Raw genomic sequence first — 13,331 nt, 5'->3', positions numbered from 1 at the left:
AGAGGGCCAGTCTTAGAGGGCCAGCCTTAGAGGGCCAGCCTTAGAGGGCCAGCTTTAGAGGGCCAGCCTTAAAGGGCCAGCCTTAAAGGGCCATCCTGAAAGGGCCATCCTGAAAGGGCCAGCCTTAGAGGGCCAGCCTTACATGGCCGACCTTAGAGGGCCAGCCTTAGAGGGCCAGCCTTAGAGGGCCAGCCTTAGAGGGCCAGCCTTAGAGGCCCAGCCTTAGAGGGCCAGCCTTAAAGGGCCAGCCTTAGAGGGCCAGCCTTAGAAGGCCAGCCTTAGAAGGCCAGCGAGGGTCAGCCTTAAAGGGTTAGCTTAAAGTGCCAGCCTTAAAGGGCCAGTCTTAGAGGGCCAGCGAGGGTCAGCCTTAAAGGGTTAGCTTAAAGTGCCAGCCTTAAAGGGCCAGTCTTAGAGGGCCAGCCTTAGAGGGCAGCCTTAAAGGGTCAGCTTAGAGGGCCAGCCTTGGAGGGCCAGCTTTAGAGGGCCGGCTTAAAAGGCCAGCCTTAATGCGCCAGCTTTAGAGGGCCAGTGTAACCCATGTCTTCCCACCAGCCTCATCATGAGCAGCCATATGACTTGGTCAGCTGACGGTAGGTCCCCTCCTGATTGGCTGTCTGTGCTGCAAGGAAGCAGTAAAAGGCCAGCAGGTGCAGGTCATCAGTGGCTCCTGCTGTGGTTGGTCAACAAGCTGCATGCTCACAACCCTCTTTGATATCCATACCTACAGAAAACAACTTTGCGGTAAGCCTTTCCATTTCACCGGCCATGTCTGTGGCCGCTACATCTGAATGGATATATTATGTATATATATTATATATTATTATCTGTGTGTATATATATATTTCAACTGCTAAACTCATTGCTCGACAGTAAAGTGGGATGAATGCCACAAGTGAACTTTTACTGTCATTATGAAGGATGGCCATCTTGAATTGGATGTATAAGTGTTGGATTATTTACCGGTACATTTTGTAAAGTGGACTGACATGTTAATACCTGTTTCTGGCATTAAAGGGCCAGCCTTGAAGGGCCGCCTTAAAGCTCTAGCCTTAAAGGGTCAGCTTAAAGGGCCAGCCTTAGAGGGCCAGCCTTAAAGGGCCAGCCTTAAAGGCCCATCCTTAAATGGCCATCCTTAAAGGGCCAGCCTTAAAAGGCCAGCCTTAAAGGGCCAGCCTTAAAGGGCCAGCCTTAGAGGGCCAGCCTTACAGGGCCATCTTAAAGGGCCAGCTTAAAGGGCTAGAATTAGAGGGCCAGCCTTAAAGGGCCAGCTTAAAGGGCCAGCCTTAGCGGCCCAGCCTTCGAGGGCCAGCCTTAGAGGGCCAGCTTAAAGGGCCAGCCTTAGAGGGCCAGCCTTAGAGGGCCAGCCTTAGAGGGCCAGCCTTAGAGGGCCAGCCTTAAGGGGCCATCCTTAAAGGGCCAGCCTTAGAGGGCCAGCCTTAGAGGGCCAGCCTTAGAGGGCCAGCTTAAAGGGCCAGCTTAAAGGGCCAGCTTTAAAGCTGTAGCCTTAAAGGGCCAGCCTTAGAGGGCCAGCCTTACAGGGCCCGCTTAAAGGGCCAGCCTTAAAGGGCCAGCTTAAAGGGCCAGCCTTAGAGGGCCAGCCTTAAAGGGCCAGCCTTACATGGTCGACCTTAGAGGGCCAGCCTTAGAGGGCCAGCCTTACAGGGCCCGCTTAAAGGGCCAGCCTTAGAGGGCCAGCCTTAGAGGGCCAGCCTTAGAGGGCCAGCCTTAGAGGGCCAGCTTAAAGGGCCAGCCTTAGAGGGCCAGCCTTAGAGGGCCAGCCTTACAGGGCCCGCTTAAAGGGCCAGCCTTAGAGGGCCAGCCTTAGAGGGCCAGCCTTAGAGGGCCAGCCTTAGAGGGCCAGCTTAAAGGGCCAGCCTTAGAGGGCCAGCCTTAGAGGGCCAGCCTTAGCGGCCCAGCCTTAGAGGGCCAGCCTTAGAGGGCCAGCTTAAAGGGCCAGCCTTAGAGGGCCAGCCTTAGAGGGCCAGCCTTAGAGGGCCAGCCTTAGAGGGCCAGCCTTAAGGGGCCATCCTTAAAGGGCCAGCCTTAGAGGGCCATCCTTAGAGGGCCAGCCTTAGAGGGCCAGCTTAAAGGGCCAGCTTAAAGGGCCAGCTTTAAAGCTGTAGCCTTAAAGGGCCAGCCTTAGAGGGCCAGCCTTACAGGGCCAGCTTTAAAGCTGTAGCCTTAAAGGGCCAGCCTTAGAGGGCCAGCCTTACAGGGCCCGCTTAAAGGGCCAGCCTTAAAGGGCCAGCTTAAAGGGCCAGCCTTAGAGGGCCAGCCTTAGAGGGCCAGCCTTAAAGGGCCAGCCTTACATGGCCGACCTTAGAGGGCCAGCTTAAAGGGCCAGCTTAAAGGGCCAGCCTTAAAGCTGTAGCCTTAAAGGGCCAGCCTTAGAGGGCCAGCCTTACAGGGCCCGCTTAAAGGGCCAGCCTTACAGGGCCCGCTTAAAGGGCCAGCTTAAAGGGCCAGCTTAAAGGGCCAGCCTTAGAGGGCCAGCCTTAGAGGGCCAGCCTTAGAGGGCCAGCCTTAAAGGGCCAGCCTTAGAGGACCAGCCTTAAGGGGCCATCCTTAAAGGGCCAGCCTTAGAGGGCCAGCTTAAAGGGCCAGCTTAAAGGGCCAGCCTTAAAGCTGTAGCCTTAAAGGGCCAGCCTTAGAGGGCCAGCCTTACAGGGCCCGCTTAAAGGGCCAGCCTTACAGGGCCCGCTTAAAGGGCCAGCTTAAAGGGCCAGCTTAAAGGGCCAGCCTTAGAGGGCCAGCCTTAGAGGGCCAGCCTTAGAGGGCCAGCCTTAAAGGGCCAGCCTTAGAGGGCCAGCCTTACAGGGCCAGCTTAAAGGGCCAGCTTAAAGGGCCAGCCTTAAAGGGCCAGCCTTAAAGGGCCAGCCTTAGAGGGCCAGCCTTAGAGGGCCAGCCTTAGAGGGCCAGCTTAAAGGGCCAGCCTTAGAGGGCCAGCCTTAAGGGGCCATCCTTAAAGGGCCAGCCTTAGAGGGCCAGCCTTAGAGGGCCAGCTTAAAGGGCCAGCTTAAAGGGCCAGCCTTAAAGCTGTAGCCTTAAAGGGCCAGCCTTAGAGGGCCAGCCTTACAGGGCCCGCTTAAAGGGCCAGCCTTACAGGGCCCGCTTAAAGGGCCAGCTTAAAGGGCCAGCCTTAGAGGGCCAGCCTTAGAGGGCCAGCCTTAAAGGGCCAGCCTTAGAGGGCCAGCCTTAAAGGGCCAGCCTTAGAGGGCCAGCCTTACAGGGCCAGCTTAAAGGGCCAGCTTAAAGGGCCAGCCTTAAAGGGCCAGCCTTAAAGGGCCAGCCTTGAAGGGCCAGCCTTAGAGGGCCAGCCTTACAGGGCCAGCTTAAAGGGCCGACTTTAGAGGGCCAGCCTTAAAGGGCCAGCTTAAAGGGCCAGCCTTAAAGGGCCATCCTGAAAGGGCCAGCCTTAGAGGGCCAGCCTTAAAGGGCCAGCTTAAAGGGCCAGCTTAAAGGGCCAGCCTTAGAGGGCCAGCCTTAGAGGGCCAGTCTTAGAGGGCCAGCATTAGAGGGCCAGCCTTAGAGGGCCAGCCTTAGAGGGCCAGCTTTAGAGGGCCAGCCTTAAAGGGCCAGCCTTAAAGGGCCATCCTGAAAGGGCCATCCTGAAAGGGCCAGCCTTAGAGGGCCAGCCTTACATGGCCGACCTTAGAGGGCCAGCCTTACATGGCCGACCTTAGAGGGCCAGCCTTAGAAGGCCCAGCCTTAGAGGGCCAGCCTTAAAGGGCCAGCCTTAGAGGGCCAGCCTTAAAGGGCCAGCCTTAGAGGGCCAGCCTTAGAAGGCCAGCCTTAGAAGGCCAGCGAGGGTCAGCCTTAAAGGGTTAGCTTAAAGTGCCAGCCTTAAAGGGCCAGTCTTAGAGGGCCAGCGAGGGTCAGCCTTAAAGGGTTAGCTTAAAGTGCCAGCCTTAAAGGGCCAGTCTTAGAGGGCCAGCCTTAGAGGGCAGCCTTAAAGGGTCAGCTTAGAGGGCCAGCCTTGGAGGGCCAGCTTTAGAGGGCCAGCCTTACAGGGCCATCTTAAAGGGCCAGCTTAAAGGGCTAGCCTTAGAGGGCCAGCCTTAAAGGGCCAGCTTAAAGGGCCAGCCTTAGCGGCCCAGCCTTAGAGGGCCAGCCTTAGAGGGCCAGCTTAAAGGGCCAGCCTTAGAGGGCCAGCCTTAGAGGGCCAGCCTTAGAGGGCCAGCCTTAGAGGGCCAGCCTTAAGGGGCCATCCTTAAAGGGCCAGCCTTAGAGGGCCAGCCTTAGAGGGCCAGCCTTAGAGGGCCAGCTTAAAGGGCCAGCTTAAAGGGCCAGCTTTAAAGCTGTAGCCTTAAAGGGCCAGCCTTAGAGGGCCAGCCTTACAGGGCCCGCTTAAAGGGCCAGCCATACAGGGCCCGCTTAAAGGGGCAGCTTAAAGGGCCAGCTTAAAGGGCCAGCCTTAGAGGGCCAGCCTTAAAGGGCCAGCCTTACATGGCCGACCTTAGAGGGCCAGCCTTAGAGGGCCAGCCTTAGAGGGCCAGCCTTAGAGGGCCAGCCTTAGAGGGCCAGCCTTAAGGGGCCATCCTTAAAGGGCCAGCCTTAGAGGGCCAGCCTTAGAGGGCCAGCTTAAAGGGCCAGCTTAAAGGGCCAGCCTTAAAGCTGTAGCCTTAAAGGGCCAGCCTTAGAGGGCCAGCCTTACAGGGCCCGCTTAAAGGGCCAGCCTTACAGGGCCCGCTTAAAGGGCCAGCTTAAAGGGCCAGCTTAAAGGGCCAGCCTTAGAGGGCCAGCCTTAGAGGGCCAGCCTTAGAGGGCCAGCCTTAAAGGGCCAGCCTTAGAGGGCCAGCCTTACAGGGCCAGCTTAAAGGGCCAGCTTAAAGGGCCAGCCTTAAAGGGCCAGCCTTAAAGGGCCAGCCTTAAAGGGCCAGCCTTAGAGGGCCAGCCTTAGAGGGCCAGCCTTAGAGGGCCAGCTTAAAGGGCCAGCCTTAGAGGGCCAGCCTTATAGGGCCAGCCTTTAGGGGCCATTCTTAAAGGGCCAGCCTTAGAGGGCCAGCCTTAGAGGGCCAGCTTAAAGGGCCAGCTTAAAGGGCCAGCCTTAAAGCTGTAGCCTTAAAGGGCCAGCCTTAGAGGGCCCGCTTAAAGGGCCAGCTTAAAGGGCCAGCCTTAGAGGGCCAGCCTTAGAGGGCCAGCCTTAAAGGGCCAGCCTTAGAGGGCCAGCCTTAAAGGGCCAGCCTTAGAGGGCCAGCCTTACAGGGCCAGCTTAAAGGGCCAGCTTAAAGGGCCAGCCTTAAAGGGCCAGCCTTAAAGGGCCAGCCTTAAAGGGCCAGCCTTAAAGGGCCAGCCTTGAAGGGCCAGCCTTAGAGGGCCAGCCTTACAGGGCCAGCTTAAAGGGCCGACTTTAGAGGGCCAGCCTTAAAGGGCCAGCTTAAAGGGCCAGCTTAAAGGGCCAGCCTTAGAGGGCCAGCCTTCGAGGGCCAGTCTTACAGGGCCCGCTTAAAGGGCCAGCCTTAAAGGGCCATCCTGAAAGGGCCAGCCTTAGAGGGCCAGCCTTAAAGGGCCAGCTTAAAGGGCCAGCCTTAGAGGGCCAGCCTTTGAGGGCCAGACTTAGAGGGCAAGACTTAGAGGGCAACCCTTAAGGGGCCAGCTTAAAGGGCCAGCCTTAGAGGGCCAGCCTTAGAGGGCCAGTCTTAGAGGGCCAGCATTAGAGGGCCAGCCTTAGAGGGCCAGCCTTAGAGGGCCAGCTTTAGAGGGCCAGCCTTAAAGGGTCAGCCTTAAAGGGCCATCCTGAAAGGGCCATCCTGAAAGGGCCAGCCTTAGAGGGCCAGCCTTACATGGCCGACCTTAGAGGGCCAGCCTTAGAGGGCCAGCCTTAGAGGGCCAGCCTTAGAGGCCCAGCCTTAGAGGGCCAGCCTTAAAGGGCCAGCCTTAGAGGGCCAGCCTTACATGGCCGACCTTAGAGTGCCAGCCTTAGAGGGCCAGCCTTAGAGGGCCAGCCTTAGAGGCCCAGCCTTAGAGGGCCAGCCTTAAAGGGCCAGCCTTAGAGGGCCAGCCTTAGAAGGCCAGCCTTAGAAGGCCAGCGAGGGTCAGCCTTAAAGGGTTAGCTTAAAGTGCCAGCCTTAAAGGGCCAGTCTTAGAGGGCCAGCGAGGGTCAGCCTTAAAGGGTTAGCTTAAAGTGCCAGCCTTAAAGGGCCAGTCTTAGAGGGCCAGCCTTAGAGGGCAGCCTTAAAGGGTCAGCTTAGAGGGCCAGCCTTGGAGGGCCAGCTTTAGAGGGCCGGCTTAAAAGGCCAGCCTTAATGCGCCAGCTTTAGAGGGCCAGTGTAACCCATGTCTTCCCACCAGCCTCATCATGAGCAGCCATATGACTTGGTCAGCTGACGGTAGGTCCCCTCCTGATTGGCTGTCTGTGCTGCAAGGAAGCAGTAAAAGGCCAGCAGGTGCAGGTCATCAGTGGCTCCTGCTGTGGTTGGTCAACAAGCTGCATGCTCACAACCCTCTTTGATATCCATACCTACAGAAAACAACTTTGCGGTAAGCCTTTCCATTTCACCGGCCATGTCTGTGGCCGCTACATCTGAATGGATATATTATGTATATATATTATATATTATTATCTGTGTGTATATATATATTTCAACTGCTAAACTCATTGCTCGACAGTAAAGTGGGATGAATGCCACAAGTGAACTTTTACTGTCATTATGAAGGATGGCCATCTTGAATTGGATGTATAAGTGTTGGATTATTTACCGGTACATTTTGTAAAGTGGACTGACATGTTAATACCTGTTTCTGGCATTAAAGGGCCAGCCTTGAAGGGCCGCCTTAAAGCTCTAGCCTTAAAGGGTCAGCTTAAAGGGCCAGCCTTAGAGGGCCAGCCTTAAAGGGCCAGCCTTAAAGGCCCATCCTTAAATGGCCATCCTTAAAGGGCCAGCCTTAAAAGGCCAGCCTTAAAGGGCCAGCCTTAAAGGGCCAGCCTTAGAGGGCCAGCCTTACAGGGCCATCTTAAAGGGCCAGCTTAAAGGGCTAGCCTTAGAGGGCCAGCCTTAAAGGGCCAGCCTTAGCGGCCCAGCCTTAGAGGGCCAGCCTTAGAGGGCCAGCTTAAAGGGCCAGCCTTAGAGGGCCAGCCTTAGAGGGCCAGCCTTAGAGGGCCAGCCTTAGAGGGCCAGCCTTAAGGGGCCATCCTTAAAGGGCCAGCCTTAGAGGGCCAGCCTTAGAGGGCCAGCCTTAGAGGGCCAGCTTAAAGGGCCAGCTTAAAGGGCCAGCTTTAAAGCTGTAGCCTTAAAGGGCCAGCCTTAGAGGGCCAGCCTTACAGGGCCCGCTTAAAGGGCCAGCCATACAGGGCCCGCTTAAAGGGCCAGCTTAAAGGGCCAGCTTAAAGGGCCAGCCTTAGAGGGCCAGCCTTAAAGGGCCAGCCTTACATGGCCGACCTTAGAGGGCCAGCCTTAGAGGGCCAGCCTTAGAGGGCCAGCCTTAGAGGGCCAGCCTTAAGGGGCCATCCTTAAAGGGCCAGCCTTAGAGGGCCAGCCTTAGAGGGCCAGCTTAAAGGGCCAGCTTAAAGGGCCAGCCTTAAAGCTGTAGCCTTAAAGGGCCAGCCTTAGAGGGCCAGCCTTACAGGGCCCGCTTAAAGGGCCAGCTTTACAGGGCCCGCTTAAAGGGCCAGATTAAAGGGCCAGCTTAAAGGGCCAGCCTTAGAGGGCCAGCCTTAGAGGGCCAGCCTTAGAGGGCCAGCCTTAAAGGGCCAGCCTTAGAGGGCCAGCCTTACAGGGCCAGCTTAAAGGGCCAGCTTAAAGGGCCAGCCTTAAAGGGCCAGCCTTAAAGGGCCAGCCTTAGAGGGCCAGCCTTAGAGGGCCAGCCTTAGAGGGCCAGCTTAAAGGGCCAGCCTTAGAGGGCCAGCCTTAGAGGGCCAGCCTTTAGGGGCCATTCTTAAAGGGCCAGCCTTAGAGGGCCAGCCTTAGAGGGCCAGCTTAAAGGGCCAGCTTAAAGGGCCAGCCTTAAAGCTGTAGCCTTAAAGGGCCAGCCTTAGAGGGCCAGCCTTACAGGGCCCGCTTAAAGGGCCAGCCTTACAGGGCCCGCTTAAAGGGCCAGCTTAAAGGGCCAGCCTTAGAGGGCCAGCCTTAGAGGGCCAGCCTTAAAGGGCCAGCCTTAGAGGGCCAGCCTTAAAGGGCCAGCCTTAAAGGGCCAGCCTTAGAGGGCCAGCCTTACAGGGCCAGCTTAAAGGGCCAGCTTAAAGGGCCAGCCTTAAAGGGCCAGCCTTAAAGGGCCAGCCTTAAAGGGCCAGCCTTAAAGGGCCAGCCTTGAAGGGCCAGCCTTAGAGGGCCAGCCTTACAGGGCCAGCTTAAAGGGCCGACTTTAGAGGGCCAGCCTTAAAGGGCCAGCTTAAAGGGCCAGCTTAAAGGGCCAGCCTTAGAGGGCCAGCCTTCGAGGGCCAGTCTTACAGGGCCCGCTTAAAGGGCCAGCCTTAAAGGGCCATCCTGAAAGGGCCAGCCTTAGAGGGCCAGCCTTAAAAGGCCAGCTTAAAGGGCCAGCCTTAGAGGGCCAGCCTTTGAGGGCCAGACTTAGAGGGCAAGACTTAGAGGGCAACCCTTAAGGGGCCAGCTTAAAGGGCCAGCTTAAAGGGCCAGCCTTAGAGGGCCAGCCTTAGAGGGCCAGTCTTAGAGGGCCAGCATTAGAGGGCCAGCCTTAGAGGGCCAGCCTTAGAGGGCCAGCTTTAGAGGGCCAGCCTTAAAGGGCCAGCCTTAAAGGACCATCCTGAAAGGGCCATCCTGAAAGGGCCAGCCTTAGAGGGCCAGCCTTACATGGCCGACCTTAGAGGGCCAGCCTTAGAGGGCCAGCCTTAGAGGGCCAGCCTTAGAGGCCCAGCCTTAAAGGGCCAGCCTTAGAGGGCCAGCCTTAGAAGGCCAGCCTTAGAAGGCCAGCGAGGGTCAGCCTTAAAGGGTTAGCTTAAAGTGCCAGCCTTAAAGGGCCAGTCTTAGAGGGCCAGCGAGGGTCAGCCTTAAAGGGTTAGCTTAAAGTGCCAGCCTTAAAGGGCCAGTCTTAGAGGGCCAGCCTTAGAGGGCAGCCTTAAAGGGTCAGCTTAGAGGGCCAGCCTTGGAGGGCCAGCTTTAGAGGGCCGGCTTAAAAGGCCAGCCTTAATGCGCCAGCTTTAGAGGGCCAGTGTAACCCATGTCTTCCCACCAGCCTCATCATGAGCAGCCATATGACTTGGTCAGCTGACGGTAGGTCCCCTCCTGATTGGCTGTCTGTGCTGCAAGGAAGCAGTAAAAGGCCAGCAGGTGCAGGTCATCAGTGGCTCCTGCTGTGGTTGGTCAACAAGCTGCATGCTCACAACCCTCTTTGATATCCATACCTACAGAAAACAACTTTGCGGTAAGCCTTTCCATTTCACCGGCCATGTCTGTGGCCGCTACATCTGAATGGATATATTATGTATATATATTATATATTATTATCTGTGTGTATATATATATTTCAACTGCTAAACTCATTGCTCGACAGTAAAGTGGGATGAATGCCACAAGTGAACTTTTACTGTCATTATGAAGGATGGCCATCTTGAATTGGATGTATAAGTGTTGGATTATTTACCGGTACATTTTGTAAAGTGGACTGACATGTTAATACCTGTTTCTGGCATTAAAGGGCCAGCCTTGAAGGGCCGCCTTAAAGCTCTAGCCTTAAAGGGTCAGCTTAAAGGGCCAGCCTTAGAGGGCCAGCCTTAAAGGGCCAGCCTTAAAGGCCCATCCTTAAATGGCCATCCTTAAAGGGCCAGCCTTAAAAGGCCAGCCTTAAAGGGCCAGCCTTAAAGGGCCAGCCTTAGAGGGCCAGCCTTACAGGGCCATCTTAAAGGGCCAGCTTAAAGGGCTAGCCTTAGAGGGCCAGCCTTAAAGGGCCAGCTTAAAGGGCCAGCCTTAGCGGCCCAGCCTTAGAGGGCCAGCCTTAGAGGGCCAGCTTAAAGGGCCAGCCTTAGAGGGCCAGCCTTAGAGGGCCAGCCTTAGAGGGCCAGCCTTAGAGGGCCAGCCTTAAGGGGCCATCCTTAAAGGGCCAGCCTTAGAGGGCCAGCCTTAGAGGGCCAGCCTTAGAGGGCCAGCTTAAAGGGCCAGCTTAAAGGGCCAGCTTTAAAGCTGTAGCCTTAAAGGGCCAGCCTTAGAGGGCCAGCCTTACAGGGCCCGCTTAAAGGGCCAGCCTTAAAGGGCCAGCTTAAAGGGCCAGCCTTAGAGGGCCAGCCTTAAAGGGCCAGCCTTAAAGGGCCAGCCTTACATGGCCGACCTTAGAGGGCCAGCCTTAGAGGGCCAGCCTTACAGGGCCCGCTTAAAGGGCCAGCCTTAGAGGGCCAGCCTTACAGGGCCCGCTTAAAGGGCCAGCCTTAGAGGGCCAGCTTAAAGGGCCAGCCTTAGAGGGCCAGCCTTAGAGGGCCAGCTTAAAGGGCCAGCCTTAGAGGGCCAGCCTTAGAGGGCCAGCCTTAGAGGGCCAGCCTTAGAGGGCCAGCCTTAGAGGGCCAGCCTTAAGGGGCCATCCTTAAAGGGCCAGCCTTAGAGGGCCAGCCTTAGAGGGCCAGCTTAAAGGGCCAGCTTAAAGGGCCAGCCTTAAAGCTGTAGCCTTAAAGGGCCAGCCTTAGAGGGCCAGCCTTACAGGGCCCGCTTAAAGGGCCAGCCTTACAGGGCCCGCTTAAAGGGCCAGCTTAAAGGGCCAGCTTAAAGGGCCAGCCTTAGAGGGCCAGCCTTAGAGGGCCAGCCTTAGAGGGCCAGCCTTAAAGGGCCAGCCTTAGAGGGCCAGCCTTACAGGGCCAGCTTAAAGGGCCAGCCATACAGGGCCCGCTTAAAGGGCCAGCTTAAAGGGCCAGCTTAAAGGGCCAGCCTTAGAGGGCCAGCCTTAAAGGGCCAGCCTTACATGGCCGACCTTAGAGGGCCAGCCTTAGAGGGCCAGCCTTAGAGGGCCAGCCTTAGAGGGCCAGCCTTAGAGGGCCAGCCTTAAGGGGCCATCCTTAAAGGGCCAGCCTTAGAGGGCCAGCCTTAGAGGGCCAGCTTAAAGGGCCAGCTTAAAGGGCCAGCCTTAAAGCTGTAGCCTTAAAGGGCCAGCCTTAGAGGGCCAGCCTTACAGGGCCCGCTTAAAGGGCCAGCCTTACAGGGCCCGCTTAAAGGGCCAGCTTAAAGGGCCAGCTTAAAGGGCCAGCCTTAGAGGGCCAGCCTTAGAGGGCCAGCCTTAGAGGGCCAGCCTTAAAGGGCCAGCCTTAGAGGGCCAGCCTTACAGGGCCAGCTTAAAGGGCCAGCCTTAAAGGGCCAGCCTTAAAGGGCCAGCCTTAGAGGGCCAGCCTTAGAGGGCCAGCCTTAGAGGGCCAGCTTAAAGGGCCAGCCTTAGAGGGCCAGCCTTAGAGGGCCAGCCTTTAGGGGCCATTCTTAAAGGGCCAGCCTTAGAGGGCCAGCCTTAGAGGGCCAGCTTAAAGGGCCAGCTTAAAGGGCCAGCCTTAAAGCTGTAGCCTTAAAGGGCCAGCCTTAGAGGGCCAGCCTTACAGGGCCCGCTTAAAGGGCCAGCCTTACAGGGCCCGCTTAAAGGGCCAGCTTAACGGGCCAGCCTTAGAGGGCCAGCCTTAGAGGGCCAGCCTTAAAGGGCCAGCCTTAGAGGGCCAGCCTTAAAGGGCCAGCCTTAGAGGGCCAGCCTTACAGGGCCAGCTTAAAGGGCCAGCTTAAAGGGCCAGCCTTAAAGGGCCAGCCTTAAAGGGCCAGCCTTAAAGGGCCAGCCTTGAAGGGCCAGCCTTAGAGGGCCAGCCTTACAGGGCCAGCTTAAAGGGCCGACTTTAGAGGGCCAGCCTTAAAGGGCCAGCTTAAAGGGCCAGCTTAAAGGGCCAGCCTTAGAGGGCCAGCCTTCGAGGGCCAGTCTTACAGGGCCCACTTAAAGGGCCAGCCTTAAAGGGCCATCCTGAAAGGGCCAGCCTTAGAGGGCCAGCCTTAAAGGGCCAGCTTAAAGGGCCAGCCTTAGAGGGCCAGCCTTTGAGGGCCAGACTTAGAGGGCAAGACTTAGAGGGCAACCCTTAAGGGGCCAGCTTAAAGGGCCAGCTTAAAGGGCCAGCCTTAGAGGGCCAGCCTTAGAGGGCCAGTCTTAGAGGGCCAGCATTAGAGGGCCAGCCTTAGAGGGCCAGCCTTAGAGGGCCAGCTTTAGAGGGCCAGCCTTAAAGGGCCAGCCTTAAAGGGCCATCCTGAAAGGGCCATCCTGAAAGGGCCAGCCTTAGACGGCCAGCCTTACATGGCCGACCTTAGAGGGCCAGCCTTAGAGGGCCAGCCTTAGAGGGCCAGCCTTAAAGGGCCAGCCTTAGAGGGCCAGCCTTAGAAGGCCAGCCTTAGAAGGCCAGCGAGGGTCAGCCTTAAAGGGTTAGCTTAAAGTGCCAGCCTTAAAGGGCCAGTCTTAGAGGGCCAGCGAGGGTCAGCCTTAAAGGGTTAGCTTAAAGTGCCAGCCTTAAAGGGCCAGTCTTAGAGGGCCAGCCTTAGAGGGCAGCCTTAAAGGGTCAGCTTAGAGGGCCAGCCTTGGAGGGCCAGCTTTAGAGGGCCGGCTTAAAAGGCCAGCCTTAATGCGCCAGCTTTAGAGGGCCAGTGTAACCCATGTCTTCCCACCAGCCTAATCATGAGCAGCCATATGACTTGGTCAGCTGACGGTAGGTCCCCTCCTGATTGGCTGTCTGTGCTGCAAGGAAGCAGTAAAAGGCCAGCAGGTGCAGGTCATCAGTGGCTCCTGCTGTGGTTGGTCAACAAGCTGCATGCTCACAACCCTCTTTGATATCCATACCTACAGAAAACAACTTTGCGGTAAGCCTTTCCATTTCACCGGCCATGTCTGTGGCCGCTACATCTGAATGGATATATTATGTATATATATTATATATTATTATCTGTGTGTATATATATATTTCAACTGCTAAACTCATTGCTCGACAGTAAAGTGGGATGAATGCCACAAGTGAACTTTTACTGTCATTATGAAGGATGGCCATCTTGAATTGGATGTATAAGTGTTGGATTATTTACCGGTACATTTTGTAAAGTGGACTGACATGTTAATACCTGTTTCTGGCATTAAAGGGCCAGCCTTGAAGGGCCGCCTTAAAGCTCTAGCCTTAAAGGGTCAGCTTAAAGGGCCAGCCTTAGAGGGCCAGCCTTAAAGGGCCAGCCTTAAAGGCCCATCCTTAAATGGCCATCCTTAAAGGGCCAGCCTTAAAAGGCCAGCCTTAAAGGGCCAGCCTTAAAGGGCCAGCCTTAGAGGGCCAGCCTTACAGGGCCATCTTAAAGGGCCAGCTTAAAGGGCTAGCCTTAGAGGGCCAGCCTTAAAGGGCCAGCTTAAAGGGCCAGCCTTAGCGGCCCAGCCTTCGAGGGCCAGCCTTAGAGGGCCAGCTT

Source organism: Doryrhamphus excisus, chromosome 18 (assembly GCF_030265055.1).
Source record: "Doryrhamphus excisus isolate RoL2022-K1 chromosome 18, RoL_Dexc_1.0, whole genome shotgun sequence".
Classification (NCBI taxonomy): Eukaryota; Metazoa; Chordata; class Actinopteri; order Syngnathiformes; family Syngnathidae; genus Doryrhamphus; species Doryrhamphus excisus.
This window is presented reverse-complemented; position numbering follows the sequence as displayed.